Below are 27,612 nucleotides of genomic sequence, written 5' to 3'. Positions count from 1 at the left end.
AAAAAAACAAGCGCTCGATCTTTCTGTGCAATAATCCGTTAGGTCCAAAAAGATTAAAATCTAGAGGAGGGATAGCTCTTCCGGTCGCTTTAACGAGCTGGAAGGCCAAAACTCGGCAATCTTTTCATATTTTACGAGTCAGATGAAAAGAGCTTAAAGAAGACTCGTCTTTTGAGGAACGAGTGATAAAAAGGGTAGCAGCTGATTCCAGGTAAGGGTTGGAATTTTCCAAGCACGGCAGTGTCACAAGGATGGCTAGTGAAATCACTCTTCGCAGCTGTTCCTCAAAATGGGTAAACAATCAAATGGAGGTGAATGATCGGCCAATGGAAAAGTGGAGGTGACGGTGCAAACACGACCAAGGCTTTAATGGCTGATAATGTTACATTCACGGTGGTTATTTACCGGAGGATAGTTCATTTTTTAACGAGCTTAAACGTGGATTGAAACACTTGCTCGGTCTTATGTTTATTTTTTAACGAGCATGAACTATGTGCTAAAACTGCTCGATGATAAGTTTGTATGCCCCCAGCATAATAACGCAAAACAAGGTGCATGCCCCCCAAGCTTCATTGCATTCAACTCGGTGGTTGGAATGAAGGTTTACCTTTGAGATTTGAAAAGGGGATTTGTTTCATTTTTTAATGAGGTTGACACAGTAAAAGAACTATCTTCATGACTCCTTGTTTCATTTTTTAACGAGGCTGACATGAGATAAGAACCGTCCTCGGAGTCCAAATCCATTAGATATAGAAGGTTTCATATTCCACTGTGGCCACTCCCGCCAGATTACTCGGAGGCGGTAGGGAAAAAGTACCCATTAAGGCAGGGTCTTTTAGGAGACCTACTCCGATATTTTGGAGCGAATGATTGCTTCCATGGATCATTGGAATGCTTCCCGTAACTTGTGAACTGTTGGGGTGAAATTTTTGTTGGTCGACGATTGTAATTCCTCCTTGGAAGGGAAATGCAATCTTCCTGAAGTAGGTCGACACAACTGCGGCCATGGCATATATCCAGGGTCTTCCCAACAGGATGTTGTAATCAAGGTTTCCGTCGATTACTTGAACACCAATTTCTACTGTTTTCCCTCCTAGTTCAACTTTCAAGTTACTTAGGATACCATATGGTGTATATGTCCTTCCGTCGAATGCTTTTAATGTCGTCGAATATGGCGACAAGGTCGGAGATCCTAAATTTTTCCCACAATTCATTGACATAATGCATGTAGACGCCCCCTCATCAATAATTGTTCGATGAACAGTTTTGTTGAGGGATTTCACTTGAATAAGGAAAGCTAGTTGAGCTGGTAACTGAGGGTCATATCCTTTATGATTAAAGGCCACAATATTGGAATCCATTGGGTCAATCCCACCTATTGCTGATAATAAAGCTTGCTCTTGGGAGAGGCAATTTTGCGGTACCTCAAGTGTCGACATAGCGGACGGCGATTGGGCCAGGTCCTCTATTATATTATAATTCTGTGCTATTTTTGCACGAGGATTAAATGTCGATTTGTGCACTACTCCCTTTAGTGACTTTATCATTTGTTCAGGAATGATGGGTGGCACAACTTTGGTCAAAGTTGTTGTCGAACTACTAGGTTGTTCATTAGCCTTGTTATTCGACACCTGTGGATTCCCGTAATCTTTATTCCTTGCCAAAGCATCACTCTGCTGCTTTGAGATAGACAACATAAGCACTTGGGATCGGGAAGCATTTTGAATATCAACCAGATTTTGTCTTGGATTTGGAAACGGATCAGTTAATACAGCTGAGGTTTTCGAATTCTTAAAAAACCTTTTAAGCTCAGCTCTGTACGGACATTCTACTGTCCGATGATCCTCATCACATATTTGACATGGATATTTCAGTTTCCTATTTCCAGGAGGGTTTGAAGAAGGTTTTTCAGGAGATGACTCGCCCTGTTTCTTCTTCTTCCCTTTTCCTTGTTTCTTCTTGCTTCCTGGTTGTTTGGTTTCTTTGCCCTTATCTGTCGATATGGCATTTACTTCCGAAGCAAGAATTTTGTCTTTTGCATTTTTATCTGAAATCTTACGGGCTTTATTGGACGTAGCCTTTGTCGATTTCGCGTTTTTCATGCCAATCACACCATCGCCGGCGTGAGAGTCATTGTTTGATTTAGGAGGAGGAGGAATTGAGAATTTCGGTCTAGGGGTGTCAGGTACTTTGTCGTAGAGCATGCCAGACTGAGTATAGACCAAGTCCAGATATTGCGCACGAGCGATGACTTGCTCTTCTGTTACGACTCCCCCCTTTGCCACATCTTCCGTGATGTCAGGAAGTAAGGATTTGATAAACCATTCAGCTAATAACTGATCGGGAACGTACGTTTTTACCATCCTACGACGACGTCGCCACTCATGTATATGATCAGATATGTGAGTGGCCTTTGTTTGTTTGAAGTTGGTTAGGAGTTCCGTTCCCGTTTCATACCTTATCGGTAATTGAAAATGGGTTAAGAAAGTTGAGGCTAAGGTACTGAAGTTATCGAACGAAGCTCTAGGCAATTCAATATACCATTTTGCCGCTGGACTCGTTAACGTCCTCTGAAAAAGGCGAAGCCTTATCGAATCATTGTTTAGGGTGTTTGATGAACAGCATAGATGAAATGTCGTCATGTGATTCGATGGATCTTCACCTGGATTTCCATTAAATTTAGGAATATCTGATGGAAGTTTATGAGGGATCGCTGGCCACCAAGGGGCGTAAGCAATTGGATCGGTTGTTAACCGGTGTAAATCAGGTAACTCTAAAGTTGCCACGAATGGTAACTGTTGATTCAGGTTAGGTGAAGCATACCCAGGATACGATGGAATTGCCTGAGCAGTTGGCCTTTGCATACCAGCATAATGTAGTTGATGCTGGTACGACTGATATGGTTAGTGGACATGACCATTGTAAAGTGGTTGATTTTGACCGTTTTGAATGTACGGCTATCCACTGTTCGCAAAGATCTGCTGCTCAGAACCTTGGTATACTTGTTGGAATTGTGGTTGCTGGTATTGCACCAGCCACGGTTGTGAAGCCATGTTCTGTTGTGCTATACTAACCGTTGGACCAAGGTGAGGGGTAATTGTACCCGTTTGGACCTGTGTCGCCCCACCTGTCAGCGATTGTGGTTGAGTCATAGGGTCAAGGGGCTATTGCATTACAACCTGAGAAATCTGAGGTTGACATACAACAGGCAGCGTTTGAACTTGTGACACTGTCACAATAGCTGGTGTAGTCGTGATGTTCGACATAGGTACACATTGTTGCATAGAATACACAACTCTTGGTTGTTGGGGTAGTATAGGTACCCAACCACTTGACGTAACTCCAATATAACGTGAATACTGTTGTGAACTCCCGTATGGATATCCTCCCGGAGGGGGTAATGAAAAGGCATAGTGCCCCCCATACGGTGGTAATCCGGAACTCAAGGGGATTGTCTGCCCTTGGGGACTGGATTGCCCAAATTGACCTCCAAATGGATCAATTTGTCGAGTCTCAACATACGAGTTGCCGGATATTATTCCGGAGGAACAAATAGGAATGGACCATACTGTCGAAATAGCCCCTGGATGGACTCCTTCTAGCGGTTGTGAGCTAGTCGGGACAGATGGTACGCCGGCAAACATTGTCGGAGTGATGGCAGGGAGTTCCGTTGTCGCTGTGTCAGTCGACACAGTCCTAGATGTTGATGGTTGTTCATACATTTTGAGTCTATCCAAAAGATTACCTAGCGATTCTACAGGAACTTCCACTGGTGGTAGACTAACTTCTGATGTCGAAGGAAATAGAGTGACCCCGACTCCAAAATGTGTTGGAGTACTTGCTTACGGATCTTCTACAATTTCCTCTATCGCAATCAAACCAGGTGGAAGGGGAAGACCGTCAGGTCCGTAAAATATTTATGGTGCCGAAGAAGGGGTTGAATCGACAGCGACAGATGTTTGAGGAGCAAGACTCTCCGAACCGGTTGCAGATGGAACTAGTTCAGTAACACAAGTGTTTGCTCTCAGGCTAGGATCAGTATCACTGTCCCTTTGTGGCTGTTGAACTTCTTTTGTAGAGGCAGGGTTTCCAGAAATGTTTGGAGTAACTGGAATCTCGGATGTTGTTGGAACACCTGTTCTAACTTTAATACGAGATTTCGAACCGATTAAACGAGTTCGCTTTGCCCGTACTGTTTTCGATTCCGGAGACAAAGACAGTTGACTCGCAAGCCTCTGCGAACGACGGGGTTTCAATTGAATTTCTTCCATGATTGCGGATTACTCGATCAACCAAAATACAGAAAGGGGAAATATGTTTCCGAATTAAATGAATTTTAGATGCTTTTAGACACAACTTGTTTTTTTAGTTTTTAAGAGTCGAGAAAAAACAAAAGATGACTCTAGTCTCCTTCGATTTTTAATGAGCCTGAAGTGACAAGTCCTCAGATGGACCTTTTCTGTTAAGGAGTCTGAAAAAGGAACGAAAGGGACTGCTCTGGAGATCTAGGTAGAGGGTGTGGCAAACCAATCGCAAAACCGTGGGATACTTTTTAGGGTACGGGCAGTCAATCTTCCTGAATGCTGTATTCAGTGCATTGCGATCAGTAGGGTGGCCGACACAGTTTCCTATGGATAAAGGTTTTATGCCTATAGGGGTCTCCCAATATATACTCGACGGTATGTGGGAGCACAATCCGTACTGGCACTTATCGTCTCACAGTGGAGGAATCACCCAACCAACAGTGAGGACAACAGTTACCAGGCTTTACGATGCCGAAACACGTCTCTAGCCTAGACCACTATGTTGTGCGTTAAGTTCCAATGCGTTGTTAAGTTCATTCAATTTATTTTAGGTTGATCTTTCTTAGAAGCTTGCCTTTTTGGATCACCATGAGATGTAGATATAATTCCTAAATTCAATCTAAAGATGATAAGCAAGCTTTTATCTCTTTTCAACCATGAAAATCCTAGCTACAAGGGGAAAAGAAAGACACAATCTTTTCTCAAAGAGCATAGAGCACACTGTAAATGCACTTTTCCTAAATCAAACCATACAAACTGTCAAAATGCAAATGCACTTGTGCGTGTATTTGTTTTCAATTTCTTAGTATTGATGCCTAAAAAGAAAGTTGTTGTACAAATTTGAATTCGATTTCAAGTCAAAAACACAAACAAGTTTCTTTTCGAAATCAAAAAGACGATTATGACACTTTATGATTTTGAAGTTAACACTTGTTTCGACACTAGAAATTCACAAATTCAAACCAAAAGACAAAAGTAAAAGCGCAATCAACTGTCAACAGCAAACACACTTACTCCTAAGATCAAAACGACACTTACGACAGGTCTAGATCTAAGGGCGACAATATGACTAGTTTACTTCTGTAATGGGAAACTGCAAATGATGTAACAAATACACAAAAACAAATACAGTTTCTTTTATACAACTGAGGCGGAATTAAGGACAAGAAAAGGGGTTTTCAGATAGGTACACACACTGATAACAGGCTGCAAAAATCAGAGATAAAACTGAATAAAATGAAGCAAAGAACCACAGCTGCACAGGGCAAAGGCTGATCAGCGCACCTGTTGCACAGATAAACTGAATTGCAGTGCACGTAGCCCTCTCAGGACCTGCATTGAAATGCAGAACCTCTTCATAGAGCCTGCGCTGAAGTAGAATCGAGAATTTTCTCTAGGTTCTGGGTCACGGTTTGCAGTTTAATCTTTGGTTTTTGGCCGGATAAAAGCTATCAATAAGGTGCAATTAGAGAGACGATTTAAAGGAGGACTAAGAGCTATCACAAAGGGCAGTTAGAGCATTTGTAGATCAGCTGTTCAGATCATAAACAAGCCCAGTGAATGGACTAGAGTAGCAGATCTCTACTTTGCATTTGTGAATGGCAAATGCAGTTCGATTCGCCACTCCTAAGTTTATGAGAAGAACAACAATAGAAACACAAATAAACTAACTAGATACGTTCCCCAGCGGAGTCGCCATTCTGCTGTTGGGAAAAGTATCTATTCAGAATGCCCCTATCCCACTCTAAGGTGTGACAGTGCCTTAGCAACAAACAAGGAAAACTACTTGAGTATTCTTCTTTATGAAATGTAAATGAAGAGGAAGGATGTAACTAACCTGTGTCTTTCGCTAGTTTGTTGATCCAATCGCTCTTCTCTTTGTTCACTTCCCGCTGCCTGCTTCCTTACTGCCCCAGCTTCAGTAAATTCCTGCAAGATCACAGAAGAGAGAAACTACACGAAGATATAGATTTAATTTCATAAAAAGCTCAGGATCAGATAAAGCTAAACATGCAAATATAACAAAACATCACTGATATACAAGCATGTAGAAGAAACTCAAATAGTTTTATTGATATGATAAGAAAGTCCAAGAGGAGATACAACCAAGTGAGTCCCGATCCAGCATCTACCTCCCAGCAAAGGAATCCCTTCCTCACCTCCAACAAAGCATAAATCACCCAATGCACTAATCTCAATCTCAAACCAACAGAAATTCTCTGCAAAGTACAAAATTCCAGCCTCTGGATCTCTGGGATGAGGGATCCATATATAGATGTAAGCAGAGAGGATGAGTCAGCTTATGTTTTGACTTGTGGCTTCTCTTTGTCAGTTCTTGCTTCCACTTGGAGGCTGAGAGCCTCTTACTCATCCTTGGTCGAACTCAGTGAGGCAAGTGTCATTGGAGAAGATTCTGGAAGCTTCCATTGTCTTTCCACCTCGTTGAATGACTTTGCCATTTGTAATTTCCCGCTCAACGCACCCTGGTAGTGCATTCACCTGCGTTGCAACGCACCTAGCCAGTGTATTGGGGTGCTTTGCAACGCAGGCAGCTAGTGGAGCACTTGAATTGATCCTGATTTGACTGTTTCTGAGTAGTTTTTGGTGGAGAACTTCTGGGAGAAGCTGTCATTGGTTGACCTTGTTCCTTTAGGGGCAGGAACAACACTTTTAGGGACTTTGGATCCCTTAGATTATGGACATTTCATGCTCAAATCTGTAAGGCACAAAAATGTCTATAACAATTAGTTCCCCTTCCAATAAAAAAAAATGAAACACCCAAGCCTCCTCATCACTCTTTTCTTCGCATTGAAGATCAATCTAATACACACAGTTCACTGCATCCACTACAATCACATGATCTCATCACTCATGCCTTGGAGGAATCCTACACAATGAGCATGCTTATAGATCATACACTATTTTCCTTTCTCATGTTCACTCGTATGTCACAGTCTAAAGAATGTGTGTGTTTATCATCTGCACGTAATACGTTGGTACATCTACAAAATGTTTGCCTTGTGCATTCGGTCTTTTCTTTTCTTTGGATGCTTTAGAATTTGGAGCATGCTGGTTGTCATTGTTCATTGGTTTACATGTATATCTTTCTTGTTTACCATGCCTTCGCTCACATGGTCTAGCCAATGCGAGGTGGCTCCATTGGAAATATTGCCTCATGTGAGTAGGCCCATGCACTGTTTAGCATAGGAGTGGGAGTAGTGTTTTCTTTCTTGATTTTCTTTTACTCTTGGTTTGCATGTTTTATCTTCTTTCTTACTTGGTTTTGTTTGCTTGCTTGCTTTCTTTGCTTACTTGTTTTTATTTCACATTACTTCTACCTTTTTCTTTTCACTTTCTTTGCTTTCTCATGTCAATAGGCTAACCTTACATGAAACCATGTTTGGCTCTCGAGACAAGAGTGAAAAATGTAAGAGGACTTTTACAACTATCAACATCTGGTTATTTGGTGTCCTCTCTCTTTATGAAGAGCTTGTTATCTTCAGTCGATGATGCCTTGATGGAAAAATACTTTATGTTCAGAGTGAGTCTTGGTGAAAACACAATGCTTGCACTGTTAAGTAGTACTGCCTACTCTAATCAGTTCTTTTGGGTTAACGCTTGTCAACTTAGTCAAGTAGAGTAGGGTGAGGGGAAAAACTTTAACAAGTATGCTAGAGGTATATATAACATACTTCTCTAAAGGAACAATGTCTTATGCTCTCAGTAATTCAGGATCCCTCTTCCACCTATCAAATAAATAAGTTCCTATGCACAATTGTTCAAAAAAATGAAAAAAAAAAAAAAAAATATAAGACGAATAATGAAAAATAAGAGAAAGGCATCTTGCACATAGAGATGATACGAGTAAATATATCAGGGTACTGACCAGGCTCACTAACAACAGAGTGATGCTTGTGTTCCTGTGTCACTCCACCGAGGTATTGTCCAGGCCTCCTAGTAGCATAGCAACACTAGAGAAGAAGCTTAAAATCTGACAGTTATATTACTTGTGCATCAGTATACCCCTCTTCCCCAATAGAAACAATTAAGTTGACTAGGCTTGGGATGTGTTCTCACTAATTAAGAGAATGGAAGGGACAGCATATTTGACACAAGCTAGTGCCTAAGCGATCACGATAAAAGAATTAAACAATACTTCCAGAAGGGTTATACTCCCTTTTCATGAAACAAGGTCCATACAAAGAGTGGAGTTCTACCAGTATGTCACCAATATTGTAGCGGCTTTGACCACCCTTCAAAATTTTGGCTCACATGTAAATTTCAGAGCCTACATTGGATCCTATGATTCATCGCTCCTTTTTCACTTGTTGACAAGTGATAATCTCAAGCTTTCCTCCTTGAACATAATAGTTGTTCACTCATCTTTGTAGCATATATCATATTTGGGCATAGGGATTTTTGTTTGGCGTGCAAAGGGAATTTTGTTTTTCTTCAAATGAATCATGTGTGTATGAGTTGTTATCATCACATAGAAATGTTTCACACTCACTTCATGCACTCTTACCACGAAGATTTTTGCACCAAGCAAAGTATGTATTATACATTCTGGATGGTCTATGTTGTATCAATACATGTCCATCTGCGATCACGGTTAGGTCTTATCAATGATTACCTATGTTTCATTGTTCTCAAACTTAGCCAATTTACCAAGAAACCTAGCCTCATTGAGCCTCCCGGAACTATACACTTTACTTTTGAAACCATCAAGCTTCCTACCTTGCCTGTTGGAACTCCACAGTGCGCAGAGGCCCCAGCTTCCCTTGGCATCCAAAACTATGTAGTGGATTCCTCGAGTGTCCTTCTTCTAGAAGAAACCCGCTGTCATTAGAAACTATGCAGTACTATCCCTCAACTACTCTGTCTACATTGAAAACTGAAATTTAGTAGATGTGTCCTCTCAAAACGCATCCCACAACAGTGCCTTGCATCCTGAAACACAACAATATTTCCTCTAAGCTTCTGAGGCTACACTATACTCAAAACGTGTGCAAAGGTGTCCTCCCAGGTCCCCATCCTACAGTAGTGCCCTATGCCTCAAAACTACGTACTATTGTCCAAGATGCCTTATATGTCTTGCATTCAGAAACTCCATATATAGGCCTCCCAAGGATTCATCTCGACAACAATCACTTCCCACTGAAACTGCGCCGATTTGTCTCTTGGTGACTACCTGAAAAGGTGACATGTTGAAATCACCCCCAAGGAGTTGAGGAGAAGGACCAAGAGACTAAGTGATGGAAAATGATCAGGACCACATGCGAACCCCTTTGGATCCATGATCGTCTTGAGGGTAAGTATGGTAAGTAAAGAACACCTTTCGAAGAACACCTCTTAGTTGAGTTTTCACGACTTCTTATCATTGTCATATCATCTTGTCTTCAGTAACATGCATGTGTGAAAACACAAAAAAGGGTCATTTCATGTGTTTCCTCTACATGCCTTGCTTCCTTTTTGCTTGTTTGACCAATTTCCATCAACAGCATGTCGATTTTTATGTCATGCTTGTGACCTTGTTTTGGTGATGTTGAAGGTTTGTATTTGTGTGAATGGGTTGTGTTTTCTATGTAAACATCTATCACACTCACACACGAAGTTGTAAACAATTTTGTTCAAGTGTCGTCATGGTCATTCAATGATCTATTTCAAGTGTCACACTTGTCACTCTAAACCTTTATAAAATCACACTGAGACATGTTATCTTGTTGGTCTGAGGTGTCTTCTCGTTAATTCATGTTGAGTGTGTGTTCACAAGGTCATGTATACACAAGTTCACTCACTAAGACACCAAGCCATTTATCTAAAAATATATCAACCAGACCACCCTCCTTCAGTCGAGCCTCCACTGAGCTGCACTACACAGTATTAGCCCTCAGTGACCAAGCACTTTTTCCCATAACTACATAGAGCTTAAGGTTTCTCTCTAGGCATTCTGCACTGTGCAATTCGGGAATCAACACAGCTTACTTGTCACCTAGAATAGCACAGAAGTTTCCCAAGAAGCCATCTCTTTCTATGCTCCTTGCAAGCCAAAGAATTTGACTTGAGTAGTGACCCAGGGCTGCACTAATCTCCAAAACTACGTAGAAGTTGTTAGCTACTTATCTGCACTACCTAAAGAAATTGTGCAAACATGACGGACATGTACCCACTGCCTATAACTCCATTGTCCAAGGAAATTGCGGAGTTTTGTCATGAAAAGCCCTTGTTGGACTACTCTCCATGCCTCTTGAAAATTACACAGCTTTCATTGATAGTTCACCTGCTGCTTGACACCCCACTCGGACTAGAAACTGTGTAGTCACGCCCTCCTTGACTGCATCCAAGAACTGTGCAGTTCTAACTAGCAAGCTCCTGCAGCCTGATCCGAGCCTCCTTCTAAAAACTACGCAGTTTTTAGTGTGAGTCCTTCTTGTTACCTGCACTGCATCCTAGGAAAAACTGCACAATTCTACCTCCCAGTTGAGCCAAATCCCACAGTTGTCACAATTGTTCTACACTGCTCAACCTAGCCTCTCAATGACCTCTATGTATTTTTCCCTGATAGAGTCCTAGAACCTCACATCCCATCCTAACATGTGCTCTACACAATTTTAGAGCTTTGTCCTTTTGCCCAGTCATGTGCACACAAAAACGAAAGATAATGCATCATGGTAGATTAAGAGATTTTCGGATTTGATGTCATCTCATCATGAGTGATTGCAAAAACGGGTACATGGATGAGACATGACATGATAATGAATGGGATGAACAAGGAGAACATGCTAGAAGACTTGCTCGTGGTTGGACGAACACACAAGACATACCAAGTAGCAAGTGAAGGGAACAAATGCACATGCATGAACCATGAAGCAAATAGCAAGACCAGTGAAGACTCTGTGCACTTTTTCATGTGGAGGTGAGGCGATGGTACACCATGAGCACACTCAACACTCAGTAGTACAACAACTCGACAAGAAAAACACAACCAGCAGTTTTATGTCGAGTTGTGTCATGAACCGCCTTGGCCACATCACTACTTAGGGTCATACTTGTGTAATCAATGGATGAAGTTAAAGAGTCATGTAAGTTGAAGAGTCATGCAAGTCAAATGGTCATGACGGACTTCAAAGAGTCATAAAGGCTAGTTTCACCCTTGGCTATATATACCCCTCATTTGTACATGAAAGATACTTTTCACCTTGGCTCCTCCCACATAGCCTTGAGAGTCTGTAATATTTTCTTTGAATAGCAAGCAATGGCTCCAATCATCCACTATTGTGTCTAGTGATGTGTGGTGTACAAATGTGCCTCGGGACATTTCCTTAATTTAGAAGCTTGTCACAGGCCAACACGTTTTCATGGATGATTTGTATTTGTTTGTAAGAATATTCTTTGAACGCTTGCAATGCATGTTTTCTTAAGTTGTACTAAGATAGCTGAACTATTTCGGTTGTTTTAGTGCATATGTTGTTGGCAATGTGTTGTATTAGTTGTTATCATTATCTTGCCGATGTGGACTACTCTACTGAGCAATAGACAAACTCATTCTTGTAAAATTGTTATAAAAACTGTCACACTCATGTGGACTAATCCGATCGGTGTTGTACGTGCTATTTGTTCACCTTTGTGTATGTGAATTTCACATCCGTGTGGACTACTCTGTGAGAAGTTACACAAATCCTGCTGTGTTTTGTGTCTCTGGATGAGTTGGGACTATTCCCTCTTGACTTGAGACTCACTCTCACCCTCTCCCTCTGTATTGAAATTACTTAGACACAAGTTACACTAAGCACTGACTAGGCACATGAACCTTGTTGTTTGAAGGCTAAGTATACCAATCTCATGTGCTGACAAGCAAGAGCTAAGGCATATCTTTAAGATAATGACAATCGTGACATCATACTGGATGTGACTCCTACACCAAATGGTGTGAGGTATAGTTAGGACTTCATACGGAGGTCATCCCCTGAATGTTGGCGGATCTAGCACCGTCAACAGAACATAATCAATTTGTATGGTATTGATGGCTTTGTTGTTGTAAAAAAGATTACTTGGTCAATTTTTATGGAGGAAATGATAGCACATTGTGAGGATATAAAGAGTAACACCTTCTTTATCTAATTCATAAATCTCAAACAAAAGGTTTCAATGGCGGAGCACATTGAGGACTTCCAAAACTTCAATATTACATTAATTGATATTCCAAAGGAGCATGTGATTGATGTATTGATAGGGAATTTGAAGGATAAAATCCAACATGAGGTTTGTCTTTGGGAACCTGATTCATAGGAGAAGGAATTGAAGGTGGCAAGAAAGGTTGAAAGCAAACTTATGGCAACAAGGAAGTCTACCACTCACAAAGATGGAAGTGTTACTACTCCTAGCCTTCCATAACCGACAAGGTTGATGCCACAACAATTGGAGGGAAAAAGAGCAAAATGGATTTGTTACAATTGTGATATAAAATACACTAAAGGTCATAAGTGTGCTCAGAAGAAATTATTCTATATAGATTGTGAATAGGACAAAGAAAAGGAATAAGAAACGTCAAAAGAGGAGGATATACACTAGGAACCAACCCCAAAGAAGAAGAAATGAATCAGACCATATCTTTCAATGCATTATAAAGAATTTTCACTCAAACTCGCTATATCTAGCACCCAAGTGTCAAGTGATGGTTTCAAATGGAGGAACTATAAATTTCTTTGGAAAGTGTCATAATATTAACCTAATCAAGGTGGAATATGTATTGAATAGTCCAATGTTTCCCATTCCAATCGGTGCTGCTAATTTTGTACTAAGAGTCCAATGGTTACAATCTTTGGGACAATAGGTTTTAATTTTCAAGAACTTTTCCTAAAATTTTATTGGGAACAAAAGTAAGCTTAATTAATGGGTATCGTAGGGAAACTAGGAAATATAATCATATCTAATGGAATGAAACATATTTTGAAGAAAGAACAAGGAGGAAAAATTACACAATTATGCTCACTGGAGGTTCAAACATCTAAATCATCTATTTCTCGAGATCTCCAAACAGTCTTGGACAATGATTCCAAGGTATTTGAGACTCACAAAGGCCTCACACCTATCTGTGATCATGATCATGTTGTTCGTTTGATTTCGGGAATTGTTCCTCCAAACATAAGAGCTTAGAGATATCCCTATGCCCAAAACAGTGAAATTGAACGTATGGTTTGCACAAATGCTAGAGGTTGGCATAAGTCAACCTAGTTAAAGTTCTTTCTCTACTCCAGTAGTATTGGTGCACAAGAAGGAATGATCATGACATGTATTTCCGAATTATAAGGAGCTCAACAAACTCACTATTAAAGATAAATTTCTCGTTCCTGTCATTGATGAATTGTTGAATGAATTACATGGAGAAATTTACTTCACCAAACTCGATCTTCATTCAAGATATTATCAAATTGGAATGAAGATTGAATACATTTTGAAAACAACATTTAGAACTCATGAGGGTGATTATGAACTTTTGGTCATGCTTTTTGGCCTTACCAATGTACCTTCAACATTTCAAGGTCTGATGAATTCCATTTTCAAACCCCACCTTAGAAGATTTGTGTTAGTATTTTTTGATGATATACTAATCTAGAACAAGTCTTGGAAGGATCTTGTTCAATATTTGACAGTGTGCTCAAATTATTAGAGGGGAAATAATTATATGAAAAAACCTCCTAATGTTTCTTTGGTGTACAAGAGGTGGAATATTTGGTTCATATAGTATCTCATGAGGGTGTTAAGGTAGACCATAACAAAGTTAAATCCATTAAGGAATGGAAAATCCCCACAACCATAAAGCATCTTCGAGGATTTCTCGGGTTAACAATGTATTATCGTAAATTTGTTAAGAATTATGGTAGAATAACAACACCTATAACAACACTATTAAAGAAAGATGCATGTTCCTAGACTCCAGAAGAGACTAAGGACTTTGAACATCTTAAATAGGCAATGTGCCAAACATTGGACTTAACTATGCCTCACTTTTCAAAAACCTTTATTGTGGATTGTTATGCCTCAGGAAATCGAATTGGTGTTGTTTTAATGTAAGAATTAAGATCCATTTATTTTGAAAGTCATCCAATCAAGGGAAAGTATGTAGACAAACCTATATATGAGAAGGAAATGTTGGCAATACTACATGAACTAAAGCAATGAAGACCTTACCTGATGGGAAGGCACTTCAAGATAAAAATGGTTCATGATAGCTTTAAATACTTTTTGGAACAAAGATTATCTTTATAAGAGCAACAGAAATGGGTCACAAAGATGTTGGGTTATGAATTTTAAATCATCTAGAAAAAAGGGGAGAAAAATGTTGTTGCATATGCACTCTCAAGAAAGAATGAGGATGTCGAAGAATTGTTTTGTGCCATTTCTATTATCCAACCTGATTAGATAACCAAGGCAAGTGATGAATTGAGGAATGACAAAGATGTGTGGGCACTCATTCAAAAGTTGCAGATATATCCTAGTACATATGATACATATAGATGGAAAAATGATTCATTATGGTTCACAGATCGCTTATATCTTTGTAAGAATTTCCAACTCAATAAAAATATGATTTTGGAATTGCATACCTCCCCCTTAGCAGGGAGCTATGGATTTTTGAAAACTTACCATAGGATAAAGAAGGACATTTTTTGGGATGGTCTTAAATTTTATATTGACAAGCTTGTGGCAGAATGTTTGGTCTACTAAGAAAATAGAGTTGAGACAATTAAGACCCCGAACCTTTATCCTTTTCAAGTCATCATTGGGAGGAAGCCTCAATGGATTTTATCACACTTTTACCCAACTTTCAAGGAAAGAGTTGTAATGTCCCCTAATAATAATAAAAATAGTAAATAAATAATATAATATAATATAATATTAAAATATAAGTAAATAAATAATAAAATATAAATAAAATATAATAACGATAAATAAATAGTAGAAATAAATAAAGAAAATATAATCGTAATAAATAAATAATAAATAATGAGGAAAATATGATAATAATGAATAAATAAAATAATAAATAATAAACCAAAGTTATATATATATATATATATATATATATATATATATAAGTAAACTAAGAGAACACATCTTTCAGTTGTAGAAATGTAAGGCAGACAGGGCACCTTCATAATACGTGTCTAGAAGCTAAAAAAGACACCTGAAGAGAGAAGAGGTTTCGGAAACAGGCTAAAGGTGGGGATTATCCCCCACCTAATCTGAAGAGGAAGAGGACGATGTTGAGGATGAAACCCCACCCAAGGAGAATAACCAGACACCAATGGAATCAAAAGCACAAGGGGAAACCCCACAAGATCGAACTGAAACTCAGAACCATTTGTTGTAATCAAACATGATACCAGAAGAAAGGGACACTAGTGGGAACAAACCTATTCACTCATCATAAAATTCAAATTCAGAGAATGATAACGCCAAATAGGAAGTTGGGAATCAAATTGCATTTGTGTCTTCTATGTTGTCTCAAGGGGAATGACGAGAGGTCGAGAAAAAGAAGGGGAGAAAAGCCTAGTTTCTCCCATCATGTATATTATTTTTCTTACTTTATGTTTCTGATTATCATAAATCATTCGAATAGATTATGCTATGTTTTTTAGTCAATGCAACATGTAATTTTGTTTTCATTAATAAAATTACGCTTTTTTTCCAGGAAAAAAAGTAAACTATAAAAATAGTAAGTATTAGTAAAGTCAACAAAACGTAAAAATAAATAATATAAGAAAAAGTTAAATTAAGAGAAATATTAAATTAAGTACAACCTAAAATAAAGAAATGAAAGTTTCATGTTGACACATGGAATGTGTGCATGAAGTCCCCTTTCATTTTTTTTGTCTATTTAATGGAATCCGAGGAAGATTAGATTCATCATTCCTTCATCCATTCTCTTGGTAGAAAATGTTGTGAGAGAAAGGATTACTTGGTAGTAGTACATTGATTGAGGGCTCGAGGGTGGCTAGATGTCTAAGAAAGATTATGTGTAGATGAGCCTACAGTTCGGTGGAGAGTCATCCCCAAAACTATGTTGCAAGTAACGAGATTCAATAGTTTTCAACTCCAAAATCACAAGTAAGGAATATCTTCGCTACACATAAGTTGTCTTTGTTCATGGTTTACAAAATTTTATGCTAATTACTTGAATAATTGTGTGTTGATTCTTAATTGCGTAAATTGATATAACTAGTTGTAAATTTTAATTTCGGGTTTTTACACAAGTTTCATCATGGTTATAGTTTCAAAGCTAGTATATTTGTTATTGCATTTATGGAAACAATTCAAAAGCTACATGAAAACCCAAAGATTATTGTAAGTGAAAGAGATCCCATTTTCACTGGAAACTTTTGGACATAATTATATTCTTGTCTTCATACTCAACTAGCTCATACCTCATCTTATCATCCTCAATCTAATGGGGAAAATGAGATAGTGAACAAATTTTTGGAAGGATATCTTTTCTTCTTTGTATCGGATAAAGAAACACAATGGTTCAAGTGGTTACCTCTAGCTAAATGGTGGTATAACACCTCTTTCCATACTATAGCAAAAATGATCCTATTTATGGAACTTTACGGATATCATCCACCATCCATCACATCATCTTTAAGAGAAAATACTAAGGTTCAAGTAGTGGAAGTGTTGAAAATAGCAACAAGAAATGCTAAATATAGAAGTGCTAAAAATAACATTGTTACAAATAACATTTCGGGATACATTCCAATTTTAGTTAGTCCCTGAACTAAAATTGAGAATTCAAATTTGATTTTAGCAACTGTTTGTAAAATAATTAATTAATTCATCTTGAGTTAATTAGTTGAAGAAAATCAAACAGGAAGTTTATTTGAAGACATGCAACAATTTCCCCTTTGATTGAGGAATTTATCCCTTGATTAAGGAGATGAAGATGAATTGTACTTTGATTTGTAATTGGTTAGCTTAGTTAACTGAGTTAAGTCCAGTTAGATTAGTTCCAATAGCTTTTTGAACTAATTGTGAGTTCAGTTAGTTAATGCATGCATGCATGTAACGACTACACTTCATATAATTGAATATTCTTTCATAAATAACTCATGCATGTCAGTCTAGTCAAAGTCCTAGTTGAGATTAGATGATGGGACAATGTACTATCAGTTGCAGGTATATTCCATTGAGGATATCTCTTGCATGCAAAAGGAATTAATTCCTTGGAGATTGCGTAGTTACTTCTGAGTTTGGTGAGTTGTGTGAGAGGTGAATTCACACAGGTGGCAGCCAGAGGACCTAAGAGAAACTGTGCAAAGAAATAGGAGGCTTGGAGGACTGGAGGAAGGCATATGTTGTGTCCATTCAGTCTATGAGCAACATTGAGGGATTGTACTGAGAGCTGGATAGCTTGTGAGCTAAAAATTTGTGTAATCCTCACATATTTCCACTTGTATGATAATATAGAGATCGGGGTTTTTAGCCGAGGCTTTCCCCAGAGTATTCTTCTATGTTCATGTGTGATTGATTTCTCATTCTCTATTATATGTGTTCTATTTGATCTTGCTCAAAATCGATTAAGCTTCCGCAAGTTTGTTTGTAGAAGTAGATCAAGTATTTTTCTTTATTATATTGCACTATCAGGTGATCTACAGTAGGAAATTCTACATGGTATCAGAGCAAAGGTGATCAAAGCAAAGAACAATATACAAAGAAGGTAGAAGTTCGAAGTTTGAAGTTCCTCATTATAAAATTCGAATTCTTATCACATCTCAAATTTCACCAATGGTGTTCAACGGTTTGAGACTCAAGTATGCCCTTGATGGAAGATTGAATTATATAGCCTTGAAGGATTTCATGGAAGCAGTATTAGAGAAAAACGGTTTAAAGGACTTCATTGATCAAGAAGTCCCCATGCCAGCAGCTACTAATGCCCAAGAATTGGCAGAATGGAAGAAATGTGTGGCTAGAGTGAGGAGAATCCTTCTAGAGGGAGTTCAAGACCACATAGTCTCGAGTCTCCATGGGAGGGAGACACCGTTTTCAATGTGGAGAACATTGAAAGATCTATATCAGAACAGAAATGATCAGAGGAAGCTGGCATGGAAAGACAAGCTTCAGAAAATCAAGTGTGAAAAGGGTGACATGCTCTCTACATATCTGAACAATCTTACGACTTGCAGGGATGATCTTTCAAGTGTAGGGATCATGACAACCAATGATGACATGGTGAGTCTTGCTCTTCTCGGTCTTCCTAAGAGATAGCATAGCTACAAAGACTCGGTAAATGGAATAGAGAAACTGCTAGATTGAGAATGATTTTGGTCGGATCTGATGCAGGAGGAGATAAGGAGAAGCACAAGAGATGGATCTTCATCAAAACAAGATGATGAGGAGAATCTAGCCTTAGCGAGTAAGGCGAAGAAAGGGAAAGGGAAGGTGTCCCATTCCAAATCCAGTTCTTCCCGTGGTGGGAAGAAGATTGACAAATCGAAAGTGAGATGCTTTCATTGTCATGAGGTGGGCCATTATGCTATGAATTGTCCATAGAAGAAATCCAAGAAGGGATCCTCGAAGGGATCAGATGGTGAGGCACTTGCCTCACAGTTCGAATTGGATTTCACCCTCATCGCATGTATGGTTTCATCGATGGTAGGGTATGTTTGGTACCTGGACAGTGGAGCTTCATTCCGCTTGACCGACGACAAGAATCTTTTTAGTACCTTGGAGGAGAAGGCACTACAAGAAAAAATTTCATTGGTGAGGGACAAAAAATGTCACTATAAGCTCATTGGTGATGATCAAGAGAGCCTTTGTTACCAAAAACTGAACGTCACCAAAGGTGGCGTTGCCAAAAGTATAGGCGTCGTGGTGACATTAAAAGTCTGTCACCAATAATTATTTATAATGACGGATAGAGACCATCACCATTTCATATGAGCAATGGTGATGGACCATAGCCTCCGTCACCAAAAACTAAATGTCACCAAAGGTGGCGTCACCAAAAGTATAGGTGTTGTAGTGACATTCAAAGTCCGTCACCAATAATGATTTATAATGATGGATAGCGACCGTCACTATTTCATATGAGAAATGGTTACAGAACATAGCCTTGGTCACCAAAACCTAAATGTCACCAAAGGTGGCGTCGCCAAAAATATGTGTTCTGGTGACATTCAAGATCCATCACGAATATTGATTATAATGACAGATAGTGACCATCACCAAAAGCCGCACTGCTAGAAGTATAGGTATTGTGGTGACATTCAAGGTATGTCACAAATAATGAATATAATGACGAATAGTGACCGTCACCATTTCATATCAACAACAACAATTTATGGTTATGGAATTTTGAGGGTTGTCACTATTGATGTGTATATATGGTGGCGTTCGTTGACCGTCACCATTTCATATTTTGGTGAGGGTCGAAAAATGTCACCAAAGCTCATTGGTGATGGTCAAAAGAAACTCTGTCACGAAAAATTGACCATCATCATTCCATATGGATGTCATGGCATGATGGAATCGAACCACCATCCTCTTGCTCGTAATGCAGGTGCTCTTCCATTGAGTTAGAACCCTTTAAAGAATTAAACTTTTAAAAATTAGACCTTGAAACTTCATAAATTGTAAATTCTACAACTTTCAATAAGTTGAAGTCTCAGCAATATTTTACTAAACAAGCAAAGCAAAATCGAAGCTGCAGGTCCCTACCTAATGGTTATGGAAGTTATGAAAAGTGGGTGGAGGGAAAAATAGTTATGTATAAGAGAACCAATATGTTCATTTGAATACTCAATTAAAAGTGAAACTCTAAAGACATTTATAACTTATAAATGAGCTATAACTAGCAAATGCACCAAACATTGCAAAGGAAATGTCATAAGTGGAAAGGATATGGAGAAAGAGCATTGATGAAGATAGATGTAATATGTTATAGGTTGAGAGAAATAAAAATTTCAATGTTGTTGTTCGGTGTTTAGATATCTTAATGATATCTAAACTTCTGTGCAAATGTAACACGAGTCTTCAGAAACAATGAATGACATATTAGAATGATTAACATTATAGGTAAATCTAACAACACCCCCGTGACCTAAAATAAAGATTAAAAAAAACATCCAAAGAAGCAACATCCTCACAACAACAAGAAAAGTAAGGGTTTTGGTACTTTTTCACCATTAGGAAGAGAGCAGGGAGATAGGCTCTATCTCGTTCTTCCTTCTCCCATTATTTCACCTTTGTAGATCCTTCAGTCCTATCCCAAGTCGTTTTTAAGGGGCGATGTTAGGGTATTTAGAAAATTAGGAGTTAATTAATTTCAACTTAGTCTAATGTGTTTATTAGGTAAAAGTGTGCTTTTAGTGTATTTCATTAGCATGCATTAGTGGCATTGTAGTCTAATGGTCATGATATGCTATAGACATAGAGTGATCTAATGGCTCACAGTCTCCTTGATACTAATGGATATTAATTTGTGGCTTAGCACCAAATTGTTCCTTGGTCTCTATTTAGAGGGCATGGAGGGTCATGGTTGATGATTTATTGTGACAACTCCCTTATGTAGAATATTTTCTTTTGCATTAATAAATTTCCTCAAGTGGGCACGTTGGTTGGCGTCCTGGATTGTTTCCCTCTTAGAGGGTTTTAACCACATAAAAAATATTTTGTTGTGATCTTTGATCTGGTCATGTGATTGGTTACTTAAGGTGTTCATCTTGTATGGAATACCCTGTTTACGTGAACAAAGTAAATGCATGCCCACAACCAAGCAATAATAAATGCTTCTTTGATCTAATGGAGTTGCCAATTTTTGGTGTAAAATTTATCTAATCTAAGGGTAGCGACTTAGATATAAACAAGCATGAATCTCAAAACATGAAAAATGTATTCCAAAGAATATTTATGATACTTTAAACCCTAATCTATCCATATTAAAGAAACCTAAATGAACGAACTACAAACATAAATATTATTATAATTATTTAGAGAATATAAATAATAACTTCATTTCTAATAGAAGGCATATGTACTTTTACCTACAAAGAAAATTTTGATGAAGAATCAGCACCACAATCTCCTCCTTGGGAGGATCGTTTGCTTCCATGGTTTATATTGATTCCCTCCTTGGTTGCAAGTAGCATGAAGATCCAAAATCTGTCATCAAGAGGAAGGAATATTTGAGATTTTTTTACATAATTTTGGTAGCATGTACCTATTCTCTGTGGATGGATGATAGATGGAGAGACTTCAAGTCTTTATTTATAAGAAAGTAGTGGTTAAACCACCTTGAAGTTGTCATGAAAGTTGTGGTTAATTGAGAAAGTCAAGGTTAATTGAGAAATTCAAGGCTAATAATAGAAATTAAGGTTTTAAAATGTCCATTTATAAGTTCTAATTTCCTTTTCTAGAACATTATGGTTACAAATAAACAGAATTAATGTTTTTATGGGCCAATGTAGGTTTTGGGAGTACTTTCTACACTAGCCACAACTTATTAGGGGTAAAAAGTGTATCACTGCTAATGGTTCCAAATCCAAGTTTTCTTCATATGTTTCCATAGGTGTAATGAAGGTGGAAAATGAGGTGCCGCTGGTGGAAAACACGTATTTTGATGATTTATTTTGGTGAACTTGTGAAAATGTGACAAGTACATAATTTTTAGGTGCTAAATGCTAACTACGTGCATTTTTTTCTAGTTTTTTTGAAGGATGTTTGAGAAAACCATGAAATAAACCCCATGGTAATAAGAGAATACCTTAGATGGCATGTAAGGATAGGAAGTTTGAGCTAATAAAAACAATGAAACCATCCAAGAAGAATAAAATGATAATTTATAAACTTGCATTTATCACCTGAAGTCTTGAAAGGAAGTGATTACTATGATTTTGTTTAAATCATGATATGCACTTAATAAATCACTTCCAAAACATAGTTTTTAAGACTAACTATGCCCTTATTAGGAAAAAGGGTGACAGACTAGATTTTGCTAATACTCAAGCTATGGTTGAATAGTAATTGTCAATAACAAACCTACGACCACCCCCATAATCTTTTAGATTCAGATAATTTTGAGGAGATCAATGAGAGATGGGCTGGACATCATGCATTATTTAGCACGGAACCTGTCCATGAAGTTTTCTCCTTCTTCCTATTGTTTGAACCTATCTCTTAGCCTTCACTATCTTCTTATAAATAGAGGCCATATCAATGAGAATGGAGTAAAGTAAGTCTATTATCAAGCATCCTCATGGTAGTGGAAAGCAATCAAATGGTTTTTTTGTCATCTTGTACTATGAATTGAGTATTAGGCATCAACACAAGAGAAACCATAATCCTAGCCAAGAATCCATATTATTCTTGCCACAATATGGAGATATTTGCTTTCTTTTTCCAACCAAGAAAATATGGAAAAGGATGAGCTCAATGAGCATGGAGATGGAATTGTAGTAAAGACTTACGGTAACTTCATTTGTTGTATCTCTTTCAATATATAATATAGATCTATGTTCACCCCCCTCTCGTGGCCAAAAAAAAGTACTTATTGACAAGCCCCTTGTTTGACACCTTTTTGCACCCTTTTGGCCACCCACAACATACCCTTGTTACCTATATTTTCCTACACTATCCATAAATTTTGTGTACAAAAGTAAATTTAGCAAAAGGGTGTTAATTAGCTATGTTTTATTATTATTTGTTGACAATTTGGTAACAAAAGGATCATTTTGATACTTATTGTGGATTGGAAGTTGTTACAGTTTTATTACAGCATAGGGATCCCATAGCATAATCATGGTTGGGATATGAGATATATATTAAACATCTGCAGCCATATGTAGAAAAGTGACAACATAATCATAGTTGGATTTTGTTTTGAATTGAGAGGAAATTATTGTCATCAATTACATAACAATGCCAACATGACTTCAACTGCCTCCAACCCATATATTGGGAAATGAGCTTAGGAAATGAATGAGGTAATGATACATGAAGAAATATCACTAATTCAGGTTTTATTTAGTAACCAAGGATATTCATGAATATGCTAAAGGGAATCATCCAAAAAACTAGAAATATGAAATGAGCCTAAATTTTAACTATTCTTAAAATCACCTGTGTAAAAGTTAATTTTTCTTAGAATAGCCCAAGGAGAGGACAATAAATAAGAAGCATGCAATCTCTCTCATGGAGATGAGAGGAAACTCTATATTTAGTAGTACTACTACCCTGTAAGACTTGTGTGACATGTTGTAGATCCCTAGTTTATTTACACTTGGATTTAATTAAGTAGTATCATTTTTCTCTTATAGTGCCTAATCTAAGGAGGCAAGGAACCATTCGAGGAAGGAACCATCCGAGGATAGGTACCACTGTAACTTTGGTAGGATTAGCAACCTAGTTCCTAGATTTTATTACAAAGGTGTGGTTAATAAGATTTTGTTCCAAGTCATAACTATTTTCTAAATATTTATTCAAGTTTGAGATTGATATAAGTAGTATTATTAGTAGATTGTTAGTAGGAATAAGTCATCCATTTTTTTGTGGATTTTTAATTAATTGTTCAACAATTCTATTATAGGCAGTTTTGATTTATAATTTGATTCTTATATTCTCATTGGATTTTGATTATTGTATCTAATAACCATTAGTGATTAGAAGGTATATGGTGCTAATCATTCCAGCCCAACCCAATTTAGGAAGTCAATATACTTGTCTAACCTATCTACCTGATTATTGAAATGTTATTATCCTAGATTGTAGAAGTTTTACCCTCTATTCTAAGGCATACATTGTTTTCCCCATGATTGGACTAGAAGACCTCCAAGACCAATCTTTCCCTCCTAACCATTAGATCACATTCATAGGACTTAGCATGCATATGATACTGGTACCTGTGCACCTTATCTACACCAAATTAGTGAAGGTTTTTCTCTCACTCCAACAACTTTACATTTAGCCTTAGTCAGTAAGTTTAGCTACTAAAGACCCTCTAATTGTTACATCAAAGCTTTTCTAGATAACCAAAAAAGTTTGTCTAAAGAGGTGTTATTTTTGAGTCCAAAATAATGGAAATTTTATTACCATTTTGATAAAAGTTTAGGGAAATTTTTAGAAATCAGATTACAATTTTTCAATTTCAAAATTTTGAATGTCCTAAATTTTTTTGATGATACTGAATCTATTTCTAACAGAAAATGATAATTCCAAAACTCTTACTTTCAAACTTTTTGAAAAAAAAATAAGACTAAACAACACCTATTTCTTTTAGTATGAATGGAGATAGAGTCTAGTCATGCAAAACCACTAGGGACCATGTTTAACAGGTGCACCTACTAAGTGATAACCTGGCTGGGGACCAGGACAACAATTTGGAGTTAGTGTTAGAGCTCTAACCAAATCGGCAACACAAATCTGAGCATAAAATCTATTTCTTTTAATTAAATATGAGTCTACAATTCACAAAGAATGGATATGTTAATATTCAGCACTTTAAAGTGTATATATAGCAGAACCATAGTCATAAAATGAGTGCACAGTGGAACCTGGAGTCAAAGAATAAGCTTAACATCATCTATGCTCTTCCACCGGCTTTCATATCAGCTCCTACCAACTCACTATAGCTTGAAGAAATATTCCAGGATGCTGATAACACGTACAACAGCAAGGAAACTCGAGATCTTCGTAATAACTAGCCTTTATACACTTCAGCAATAACAAATTTCAGTGAGAAACCTCTACATTTCTTAGCATTGCAAACTGTACCATAGACATTAGAAGCTACAGGACCAAGCTTAATAAAGAATACACCTCCAGCATACAAATAGTAAGATACTTGGCCTTCACTAGCTTGGGAACTTAACTCCTACACCCAAATCGATCTTCAACAAGTATTTATACGTGCAGCCAGCTACTAAAAGTTACCTAGACTTCATTTAATATTTGATAGGAAACTCGGCCTCTGTTCTGTACATATAAATCATCCCACCAAAATGAGAATGATCATTGACCCCTTGCTTCAGTAAACTCAGTCCTTAGTTTCAACTACTCGACCAACAATGTCTTTCGAGCAATACATCCCTTTCTTTTTAGCGAAAATAAGTCTTTCCAAAAGATAAAAACTTGGCCTCTCTTCCTTAACAAATTATGGGCTCTTTCTCCATAGCTCGAAGCTACCAAACACCAGGTTTGAAAGATTCCATGTCTTCCTTTGGCTTTGGGCAATAGGAATTCTGAAAAAAAGCGTTTCCAGCATGTGAAAATGGTTGGCCAGAGAAATGGGTTCTATTTCAAAATTGCCTAAGTCTATAACAGTTGTCCCTCCCTAGTTTAAGATTGTTTTTTCCAAGAATAACTCTACAAGGTTTATATACAAAAAGGATTCACCATTTAACATATAATGGGTGCTCATTCCATCCATCCACAAAGTGGGATCTCTAAATCCATAACCCTTAAATGTCTCTCCTCGATACCCGTACGGTCAATGGAGCCCATTCCTCCAGAACACTGACAAATTGGTTGGTACTGAAGATTGGCATGATTGAGTTTGTGTAAAAGAAAAAAGGACAGCGATGAGCCCTCTACTGAATGCAAACTTTTGCAAGGGATAACCGCCCTAATTATCAGAGTTTTTCCTTGCTATGATAGGATAAACCTCATAGCTCAGTTTGCATTTATTGATTAGATAAAGTCGGACACCATTATTGTTTATGTTTGCTGGGGCACTGATAAAACTTGCAATAATGCACTAGGGCCCTAATTCTAGATAACAACGAATACTTTCGTGATATATCAGTTTGCATTTATGGATTTAGAGAAAGCTGTACATCAATACCCCTAACCTCTTTGATAACTTTACTATCTAATATGTCTACCTTATATCCATGTAGTCCACCTTCTAGTTGATATTCAGACTCTACCAAAGGGGACGAGACTCTCCTTAAGGGCTTAGCTTGATATCCTGGAATGTGCTTTGGGTGAGACCTCCCCCTCACAGGGATTAAAAATGCAGGAACTGGACTAAAATAGACCTTTCTTGGACACCTAAGTGTACCCTGGTCTCCAAATAGAGCCAGACAATAGCATGTAAGCTGGAAAGAACTAAACAACTCGATACCAGTATTTCATTGGTTTTTTTATCTAAACCAAATCCCGTAGAACCAAATCAACACTTGTATTAAGTAGGAGGCTTGAAGGTTAGTGTCCAGATACAGTGGCAGCAAATCTTTGATACCCAGTCCTTAAATTTCATAGATAATTATATCTTTATTTTTTTTGGAAAAAAGAAATTACCATCTATCACAGGATTTAAATGAATTCATTAGTATTGGGTATAGCAGGTTGAATTCGATGAATTGATCGAACCCTATTAGGAAATGGCTTAGCTCTTCACTGGACTAAATGGATAGGAAACAATGGCACAAGTTGCGGAAATTTTAAATGAAAGTTAATGCAAAACACAAAATTCTAGTTTTTTTGACCTATGGGTACCTTTATAAATGGAGCATCCTTTTATAAAATTGAAATATACATTTAAGAAAGGAGTTTAAGTAATAATGAAGTATGTTTGAGAAAACAATGAAATAAACCCATGGTAATAAGAGAATACCTTAGATGGCATGGAATGATAGGAAATTTGAGCTAATAATAACAATGAAACCATCCAAGAAGAATGAAATGATAATTTATAAACTTGCATTTATCATCCTAAGCCATGAAGTGAAGTCAGCACTATGATTTTGTTTAAATCATGAGATGCACTTAAGAAATCACTTCCAAAACATAGTTTTTAAAACTAACTATGCCCTTATCAAGAAAAAGGTTGATTGACTAGATATTGCTAATACTCAAGCTATGGTTGAATATTAATTGTCAATAACAAACCTACAAACACCAGCATAATCTTTGAGATTCAGATAATTTTGAGGAGATCAATGAGAGATGGGCTAGCCAGCAACCATTATTTAGCATGGAACTAGTGCATGAATTGTTTTCTCCTTCTTCTTATTCTTTGAAACTATCTCTTAGCCTTCACTATCTTCTTATAACTAGAGGTCATATCAATGAGAATGGGATATAGTAAGTCTATTATCAAGCATCATCGTGGTAGTGGAAGGCAATCAAATAGTGTTTTGTCAACTTGTACTATGAATTGAGTATTGGGCATCAACACAAGAGAAACCATAATCGCAGCTAAGAATCCATATTATTCTTGCCACAATATGGAGATGTTTGCTTTCTTTTTCCAACCAGGAAAAGATGGAAAAACATGAGCTCAATGAGCATGGAGATGGAATTGTGGCAAAGA

This window comes from Pinus tabuliformis, chromosome 9 (genome assembly GCF_031772625.1).
Source record: "Pinus tabuliformis cultivar Carrire ecotype Pingquan chromosome 9, CPIR1, whole genome shotgun sequence".
Lineage (NCBI taxonomy): Eukaryota > Viridiplantae > Streptophyta > Pinopsida > Pinales > Pinaceae > Pinus > Pinus tabuliformis.
This window is presented reverse-complemented; position numbering follows the sequence as displayed.